At 36.7% G+C, this 9,778-nt stretch overlaps 1 non-coding gene across 1 annotated transcript; it reads left to right on the forward strand.

The window, feature by feature from the left end:
- Positions 1 to 7,760: 7,760 nt before the first annotated feature.
- Positions 7,761 to 7,897, forward strand: LOC131749074 (small nucleolar RNA SNORA18). Its single transcript, XR_009333186.1, has one exon. It is a non-coding gene; the product is annotated as a small nucleolar RNA SNORA18 (small nucleolar RNA).
- The last annotated feature ends 1,881 nt before the right edge of the window (positions 7,898 to 9,778 follow it).

The raw sequence follows: 9,778 nt of genomic DNA on the forward strand, positions 1-9,778 counted from the left end.
GAGAACATTTAGTCCAACTTCTCATTTTGCATAGTAGCCACAGGAAGCACTGGGGAGGGAGGATTTGTTTTCTGTGACATTTTCACTTTGTTTTCCTTTTGAAAGCCAGGCTGATCTACCCACTGGAGTTTCCTAGGTCTAGACAGTAGGTGTGTTAGTCAGGGTTCTCCAAGACCAGTAAGATATATATATATATAAATATATATATATATATATATATATATATATAGAGAGAGAGAGAGAGAGAGAGAGAGATAGTTATTATATAAGAAATTGGCTCACAAGATTATGGAGGCTGGCATGTCCAAAATCTGAAGGGTGGGTCATCAGGCTGGAGACCCATTAGGAGCAATGCTGCAGTTCCAGTCTGAAACCAGCAAGCTGGAGACCTAGGAGAATGGGCATTTCATTTCCAGTTGAAGTCCATCTGTTATAGATCCAGAAACAGCTGAGGATGCAGATGAAGCCTGAAGGCAGCCAGCTAGAGAATTCTCTCTTGCTCCAGGAAGACTGGTCTTTTTGTTCCATTCCAGGCTTTCAACTAATTGGATGAGCCCCACCTACATTTTGGAGGACAATCTGCTTTACTCAAATTGCACCGATTTATATGTTAATCTCATCTTCAACACCCTCAGGGAAACAACCAGAATACTGTTTGATCAAATATCTGGGCACCCTGTGGTCCAGCCATGTTGACACGTAACATTAACCATCGCAGTATTCTTATAGGAGAACAGAACCATTTCAAAATAATTGCCTGCATAGATCTCTGACCTTAGATTGTGATTAACCTGTTTACTTCACTCTAAACAGGATAACCACACTAAACTCCCTCTTGAAGCTCATATAAGCAATTCCTTGCATCCTTCAATAGCTAAAGATAAATAAAGCTAAAGGAAGGAGGAGGGATTTTTTAAACTTGAAAAATAACAATCAATCTTATTTATGGAAATTTAGAGGTGGAATAAGCCTGATGAGGCACAAAGACATAATGTAATAAATACAGAGCTCTAAATTTTGCTTCTTTAGCAGCTTTCCATATCGAATGGTAATTGCTAATCTAATTTCGTTAGTATTGCTATGACACTTGAGATGCTTGATTTAGCTGTAAAGCATTTGCCTTGTTCTCTGCTGTACTTCCCCTGTGGCTATCTGTGTTCTTTTCTCAACTGCAGGATTAAACCATTTGAGCTCCTCTTACACAAAATGTCACTCATCAATAAAGTTCTTTTATTGCTTTCTCCATTCCTTTATTTGTGAAACTGAGGAGGTATGTGTGTGCATTTTCATAGGGCTGTTAATTAATGATTTCACAGATATATGTAACTTCTCAGAATAAATCTGTGATATATTTTATTAAAAGAGGGATGGACTGAAAACATGTTACACGTGTGCAATTTTATTCTTAGAAATTAACTGCATTTTGAAAAAAAACCACATTTTGTTCTTAAGGGCAAGATTTCCATTCTTTGTTTAGACTTTAGATCTTCAGTTTCCTCTACCAAAAAGGAATCTTTTTTACCTTTTATTCTATTGTTTGTAAGTATTGGATAAACTTTTCCCAGAAATTAGGTATTTGTTTAGACATTAAATAAAACTGAATGTACTGAAATTTCAAATCCTATTCTTTGACATTAAGTGCTTTAATGATATAATTTTTGTATTTCAATTACAAAACCATTTGGATAGTGTCTAAATCGATTCTACATTATATAGGCCCCATCTATAACAAATTCTTGGGTAACAATGTTTTGGTATAATTGTCAAGTACTTTATTAATCATTCTCCTGCTAAGTGTAAGGCATTGAAAACATCTGAAAGTACAGTGCAAATATCATAAAAATTGTTTGCTCAGTGAGGTTGCAAAGCTTGCAAAAGATGCAAAATTTCATTAAAGTTATGTTGGAGAGCCACACGAATCTTACTGTAAAACTCCTGACAAACAAGAGTGAAATAGGATCTGGCCAAGTTAGAAGAGAGAATCTACAAGGTTGTGACACAGTAAGTGCTGCAAAAAGAATGTTCAAGATACTCATAGAGTTCTTTGGGAAAATGTATGTAACATCAAACATTTTTGCAAGAATATATCCCGACTGATTTTTTTTTTTTTTTTGTCTAAAAATGAAATGAAGTTAAAAGGTGAACCATGCTAGGTTATCAGACAATTTTGTCAGAAAAATTATAGTAAAAATAAACAAAGCCATAAACCTAATTTTGCCAAAGGAAACATTAAGTAAACTTATTTTCATGAATAAAATTTTATGTTTCATTTTAAACTCATTTTAAAAGAAATTTAGTTTCATTTTCTATCATTCTGACACTTACCAGCTGATTGTCAACTCTGGGTATAGGGTATGTTAGAGAAAGGGGAAGTTTGAAATAGTGTTTGTACATTCCCTCAGATGAGATCACCAATTACAACCAGTTTTTTGTGAAAAGGCTAATCAGCTTTAACATCCTTCACTATGTAGTGTTATAAATGAAAAAGAACACAGGAGCTATCACAACCCAGATATTGCTATTGAAAGAAAACCTCCTAAACTGAGTTTTCTGTGCTTTGTCAATCTTAGAACCAGATCTTAAATATATTTTCAACTCATTTCCCTCTGTAGCACCCTTTAAATATGTCTACCTAAAAATGCTCACCATGTACTGTTAAATAATTTTAAAAAGACTTTATGAAGTGCAAAATATCAGTTGATCTTAATTTGATGCTGATTTTTTTTTGTATATGTACATAAGATATTAAAAAATCATGACTAGCCTAGAAATACAATTGCTTGTGAATATTAGTTAACTCTGGTGAAGCTATAGATTTTTATATGTGTATCGTGTTTGTTAGACCTAAACGGTCTCCAAGGGATTTCACTCGCCCAAGAACCGCCAAGAGTCGAGAGCCGCTGCAACACGCAAGAGGTTTATTAGAAGCCGATGCATCGGGGTTCCCTGGTCCTCACGCAGGAGGCCGATAGGGAACCCCCAAAAGCGGAATCTCACACATTTTATAGGTTTATTTTACTCATAGGGCGGGTACATCTGGAGTTTTGTAATGATTGAGTAAACGGGGTGACCTTTAAATTGATTGGCTTAGGCATTCTTGCCTGTTTTTGCGGTTCGGGCCTGTCCTGTTTTTCAAGACTTTTTCTTGTAAGGGTGCGTCCTGTCACTTTCTCGGAATTGTTTATGCCCAAAGGGACACTCCAGTATCTTATCTACACCTGCCAGCTGGACAGCCCAAAAAGTTCTAGTTATCGATAGGGAAGTGGGGATGGTGGGGATGTGAGTACAGTTGAGGCCTTACATTACAGTTGAGGCCTTACATGTTTATATTTTCATAGTATTCTACAATGGACTTATTATTTTTATAAGCAGAAATAAATATTTTAATAATCTAATTAGAAATGTCTCATTGAAGAAACTACAGGGATAAGATGGTTTAAATTTAGTTTATATTTATGCTTTTTATCTCTGTCATATTTGAGGGTATCAAATATCCCTGTGTGTGTGTGTGTGTGTGTGTGTGTGTGTGTGTGTGTGTGTGTTAATGTATGGAAAGATTTCCCAATCCACTACTTATCTGTATCTTCATTCTATTTGGAGGGGAGTGGTAAGGTAAGATAGAAGGCATCCCTTGGAATGCTTTTGAATCTTCTCAGAACTAGAAGGGCAGAGAGCCAATGAAAAGAAAATGAATATTTCCCTTCCTTTACTGGAAATAGATGAAGGAAGTAACATTTTTAAAAAAACCTCTAACTTATAGTAGGAATATTGTTTTAACCAAGATCTTTTGAGTTGACAGTTGAAAAGGAGATATACCAAAATTTTGTATGCAGTAACATGAAGGGAAATTTTCTACTTGAGTGCAGTGGCATAGAATACAAGAAAAACTTGATTTTATTTTATTTTTTGTTTCCGGTACGTGAGCCTCTCACTGTTGTGGCCTCTCTCGTTGCGGAGCACAAGCACCGGACGCGCAGGCTCAGTGGCCAAGGCTCACGGGCCCAGCTGCTCCGCGGCATGTGGGATCTTCACGGACCGGGGTACAAACCGGTGTCCCCTGCATCGGCAGGCAGACTCTCAACCACTGCGCCACCAGGGAAACCCGAAAAACTTGATTTTAAACAGCTCTTCTATTATAATCTTGTTACAAGATAGGCTCCTAGTTCTTTGCATTTTATAGATTGTTAAGGTATTCCTGTGTATCTCATGGAGACTAAATTTAGCTCAAGAAGCATAATGAAGTTATCGTCTTATATGTTTTATTGTGAGATTCCCCCAGCTAACTCTATAATTAGTAGGTCAGGAAGGTAATCTGTGAACATTGCTGAGTACCCAGAAGCCATTCTTTTCTTACAGCTAGTTGAGTTCCTACTAAATTCTGCTTGGAACTGGATTTTTAAATTGGATACAAAAAGAGGTAGACAATTCTGGTGATTAATATAGAAGAAAAAAAACATAATACTCAAGACTATTTCTGTAAGTTTCACTACATCACTCTGATTTGGTTGTGTCTGCTGTCTTACTTCTCATTACACTGTTAAGTTATTCATTGGGTGCCTAACATCACAGCATTGTCAGAAAAAACCACCAAGCTCTTACATTTTGGAACTCAACTTTAAAACCAAATATGGAAAACATTTCTTCTCTCTCATAAAAAAAATATTCTCTAAATGTGAGAGTAGCAGGATGAGGGCAGACAGGAATAGGAATGAACTATTTCAAGGAGGAGCTGGTACTTGATGGATGAATGGAATTCGGCTAAGAGTAGGGAGAATAGAGAAAGGTGCTGAAAGGTTACAAAGCCAGGTCAAAAAAGAAGCAATTTGTGGAAGAGGAGATATTTGGCCTAGAAGAGAGACCACTCAGGAAGGGCATGATATTTGTCTTAAAATATTTTGAGATCTGTCATGTAGAAGAGGGAGTAGACTTCTTTTCCATGTCCCCTATCAATCAAGCTTAGACCAATGATGGGCATTTCAGCCAGAGAAACAGTCTACTAGGGGAAGACAGACAGAAAACAGATACAATATATTGCTATAAATTGAAGTATCATGAAATTAAATAAATTTTGATATAAGAAAAAATAAAATAAATAACAGAGACATTTAATATATTTTAAGCAAACAGGTAAACGTCTCAGAAGATGGTGTTTATGACGAGACCAGAAAGATGAAGCTCTAGCAATGCACAAAGGTTTGGAATGAGGAGGAAGGATAGTGTAATAGCCAGAAGGAATAGTATCTACAAAAGCCCTAAGGAGGGAAATAGTTTAGTGTATTTCTGAAACTAAAAGGTCTCTGTCGCTAGATCATAAAGAGCAAAGTAGAGAGTGGCAAAAGATAATGGCAAAGATCAGATCTTGCCATGCCTTGTAGGCCAGAATACAGAGTTTAGAATTTTTTTCCTAGGTGTTATAGAAAGCCACTGAAGAGTTTTAAGCAGGATGATCAGAATGGCAAGAGTGGAATCATGAAGGCTACATTAGAAATTGTCAGAGAAATCCAGGCATGAAGAGGAAAGGGCCTGCAGTTAGAGAAATGCCAACGATTATAACTACCATTTATGAACTTCAGCTATGTATCAGGAACTTGTGTGGGGTGTGTGTGTGTGTGTGTGTGTGTGTTTCTTATAGAGATTCAGGCAGTATCATTAAACTCATGATTACAGCTAGCTGGAGTTCATAAATAGTAAATAGCATTCTTAGAATTCACACTGGTGTATTTGCTCCTAAAGTCAACATATTTTCTGCTGTACCACCCTGTCTTTCTTCAAGAAAGAAGAGAAAAAAAAAGAGGGGTCACCAAAGTGCAGGAGATATTTTAGAGGGAAATTGTAGAGACATGTTGATTGATTTGAGATGGGGGACATTGAGAACACTAATATTTACTGAATCCCTAAGAAGGGCATGTTACCTAGTTAAGCTTTAACCTAAATGCTATTTTGTTTAGCCCTATGACAATTGTTTGATGAAGATATTATCACTGTTTTATGAATGGAAAATTAAGACTCACAGAGCTTAAGTAAATTGCCACATCACATAGCTAATAAATGACAGAGGTTAGGAATCCAACCAAGAAACATTTGATTCCACATCTTTCCTTTAACATGCTACCACACACATACTTATAGAATAGTCTTCTCTTTTAGCATTCTTACCCTGTCATAGGGGAGAGTAAGAAAATACACGAATTGACTGACGAACACATAAAACATCATTAATAATTGCAAAATAGAAAACATTAAAATATGTGCACAAATGAGTCCATTTTTGAGAATATTTGCAATTCAACACATAATTGCTCTCAAAATAGATTTTATTGTGCCCAAGTAGGAATAAAATTGCTTTGCAGACATTAGGATGTGGTGATAAGTTCTATATGCCTGCAAAGATCCCATGAATGTTACTCTCTAGCCATCTGAGGGAAGGGGGAAGGAATGTATAGGCAAAGAGGTACTTGAAACTCCCTCCATTAAATTTGTTCAAAAATAACTCTCCTTCACATTCTACTAATTAGAGACTCATTTGGGTTAACAATCTCCTTTTATAAAATGCAAATGGAGGGTTGCACCTCATTCATATCTTAATCATTTGTAATACCTTGCTGAGAGCCTTGTAGCTCTGAAAAAATTGGGATCTTTGATTGAGGTGGAAAAGATGGTGGGGGCCTTTTTGGTGTGGTGGAGAGAGTATGGAAGGCAAGCCTGGAGGATAGCTAGAAAGCAGCATACAGGCACTGAAATTTGGGATTGAGGAGAGCCACACAGGAAGTGGGAGCAACAAAGACAAATGTTGTCTACTTTGCAGTGTCAACAGTCAACATATCATTGAAAATCTTCTGTAGTTTGGAAAAGATCAAATTAAGAATTCTGAACAAATTAGACTTCATCTTCGAATCTCAGCTTTCTCCAGGTTAAGAAAAATCACCTATCCCCTCCTCCACAGGCTTTCCATTTTGGCTTCTCCATTTATTCTGTTACTGCAGGTGTAAACTAAGCAGACAGGTGACAGTGTTATGGTCTATCTGTGCTACTACCTGCTTTGGGCGGAAAAGAAGGTAAGAGAGAAAAAGAGATCAAAGAGAAAACTTAGACATAAGCATCCCCCATCTCCTCCCTCTTTAGCTTCATCATTATGTCTCAGTACATCATTAGAGGATTTTCCTCTTCCTGGGATTTGTAACACAATCCCCACAAATATGGAGAATCATCCTATAAACTGCATACATAGTGTTGACTGAACACGAAGGACGAGAATGTTTAGCATGTGTGGGGGTTGGTGAAAGTTTCATTGAGAGAGGGCTTTGTATAGTGTAGCTAAATTTGATAAACATGAACTAGTTAAGTGAACATAAATTAGCAGGAAGGATACCCTAAGCCAGGAGAACCATAAGAGCATATGCAAATTTGAGCATTCTTATAAACTACTTGCGTAAGTGCCAGGGAAATCATATACCTAGATTAGAGGAATTATTTGAGTGGCAAAGAAATTTTAAAAACAGTGGAGAGACAACTGTAGCAAGATTGGAACTGGACCTTGAATGCCAGGCTATGGGATTTCTATTTTATAGTATAGGCAAGAGGGAATCACTATAAATTCTTAAATTGAGGATGAGGGAGAGTGATGTGATGTTATCAGAAGAATGTCGATGCTGGAGTTAATCCCGCTATGAAAGATAGGATTAACATGGTACGTGTGGAAATGTAAATTATGGAATAAATTTGAGATATTGCAAAGAAATATTAATATAAAAAAAGGATTTGTTGTGGGTTAGGAACAAGAAAGAAAAGTTTATAAAAGAAATCTACATCGTTGGAAATGCCTCATAGATTAACTGTGTGGTTTCCTTTACTCATAGAACTACCTGTTAGATCTGTGGGAAAGAACTACAAGACAAAGCTGCCAAGTAAACTATGAAAAGCCTAACAAACTTTTTATCCTAGGTATTGGCATATCCCAATGATCTGTACTGTTCTAGGGTGTGATGGCTTAGGAGTGAATATGATTTGAACTTGATACATTTTTAGAGGGTGTCAAATTCAGAACCAGGCATATCCATCTCCTGACCCTAAACATGGTCCTAAAGTAAATTGCTTGAGGAAATTGGATACCAAAGATTACAGGTGGGGAATTTTGAAGTGTCCATATTTCATTGGAGATCAAAGAAGCTTAACTAAAAGAATTGTGGGCTGATTCACATGATAATTTCTTTTTGAAAGGGCTATTTTATCTTGAAGATTATGAGTTTGGAGGAACTAAGGTGATTGGCAGTGGAAAGAATCAGAACGTGTGAAATTCCTTAAAAATTTATTGACTTAAATAACTTTGTCTGTGTTACACATAATAAAAACAAAAAACCCTTTTTTAAAAAAAAAAGAAATCTTCCCCAGATTGTGAGCCTGAGAAAGAGAAAAGCATGCAATGTCAGTAAGTGGAATGAAGAAATTGAGTAAGGTTCTTTCCTGTTTAGGGCTATGCGGATACATTGCTCCAGTATCAAAGGAAAACAAAAGTAATGAGATTATTTGAGCAATAGAACATAAGGGAACAGAAAAAATGTGGGAAATCAGGATGATAAATGGAGATTTGAGCGTTGTGCCAGAGAGAAGGCCACTGAGAAAATAAACATGGAAATGTTCTCCCGTTTCATTGTTCTATTTTCCCTCAGTACTTATAAGTTTGCAGTGACTTCTTTGCTCTTGTGGATATATTGCTTTACTTGGTCTAATTTCATTGTGTTTGCTTCCAAAACAGTCTGTAAACTTTCTAAAACATAGGGACCATATTCTGCTTTGGGTTTGGTTTTGGTGGTTTTGGTGATGACCTTGGTGATAATAACAACTTTTTTGGCACCAGGGACCGGTTTCGTGGAAGACAATTTTTCCACGGACGGGGGTGAAGGGGGATGGTTCAGGTGGTAAGGCAAGCAATGAGGAGCGATGGAGAGCAGCAGATGAAGCTTCACTCGATTGTCTGCCGCTCACCTCCTGTTGTGCAGCCAGATTCCTAACAGGTCACGGACCAGTACCGGTCCACTGCCTAGGGGTTAGAGACCCCTGATGTATATAAACCACTCGGAATGGGGATCTGCCAAGTCAGATGCTAAATTGAGGTTTTTGATTTAAAACTTATTACTGAGTCTTCAAGATTAAAAATGACTTCAATGTACAAATGTATTGCTTTTTCACATTTATTCTTAAAATAATAAATGTCCTTGACTGTGTTTTTCAAATCATATATTACTTTATTCATTCAAATGTTTAGAAAGCCCCAAAGTTTGAAGTTATTCACCATCACAAAATAAACTCAACACCTGACCTGTAGTATTCACTCCTCTGTTGCTCAGCAGTGTATCCATATTGCTACCATATGGACCCTTTAATCAGCATCTCCACCATGCTGGAATGCAACTTGTAGAAGAGATGTTGGTGTCCTGGGGTAATGAATGGTGAAACAATCACAGTGGGAGTTTTGTTTTGTTTTATGTTTTTGTTCACAGCATTGGTCTTATTCTCTTCATTAATTACCAACATTTAACATTCTATAAACATCTGTGGCAATACTAGTCGTTCTTCTCTTTGAAATCACTCTATTTAGAACATATGAGAACATCTCATCTTAGAAATGGAGCATACTAGCTCTTTTAGGCACTAAATTGGAAAATGAAAATGAGTTATCTGTTTATTCATAAAGTTTAGGAGTGTTTATATAATATTAGTAGCATTATTGTATCAGGGATTTGGATGGTACCTTTAAGGTAGATATCTGAAACTTATTTTG

This window comes from Kogia breviceps, chromosome X (assembly GCF_026419965.1).
Source record: "Kogia breviceps isolate mKogBre1 chromosome X, mKogBre1 haplotype 1, whole genome shotgun sequence".
NCBI lineage: Eukaryota > Metazoa > Chordata > Mammalia > Artiodactyla > Physeteridae > Kogia > Kogia breviceps.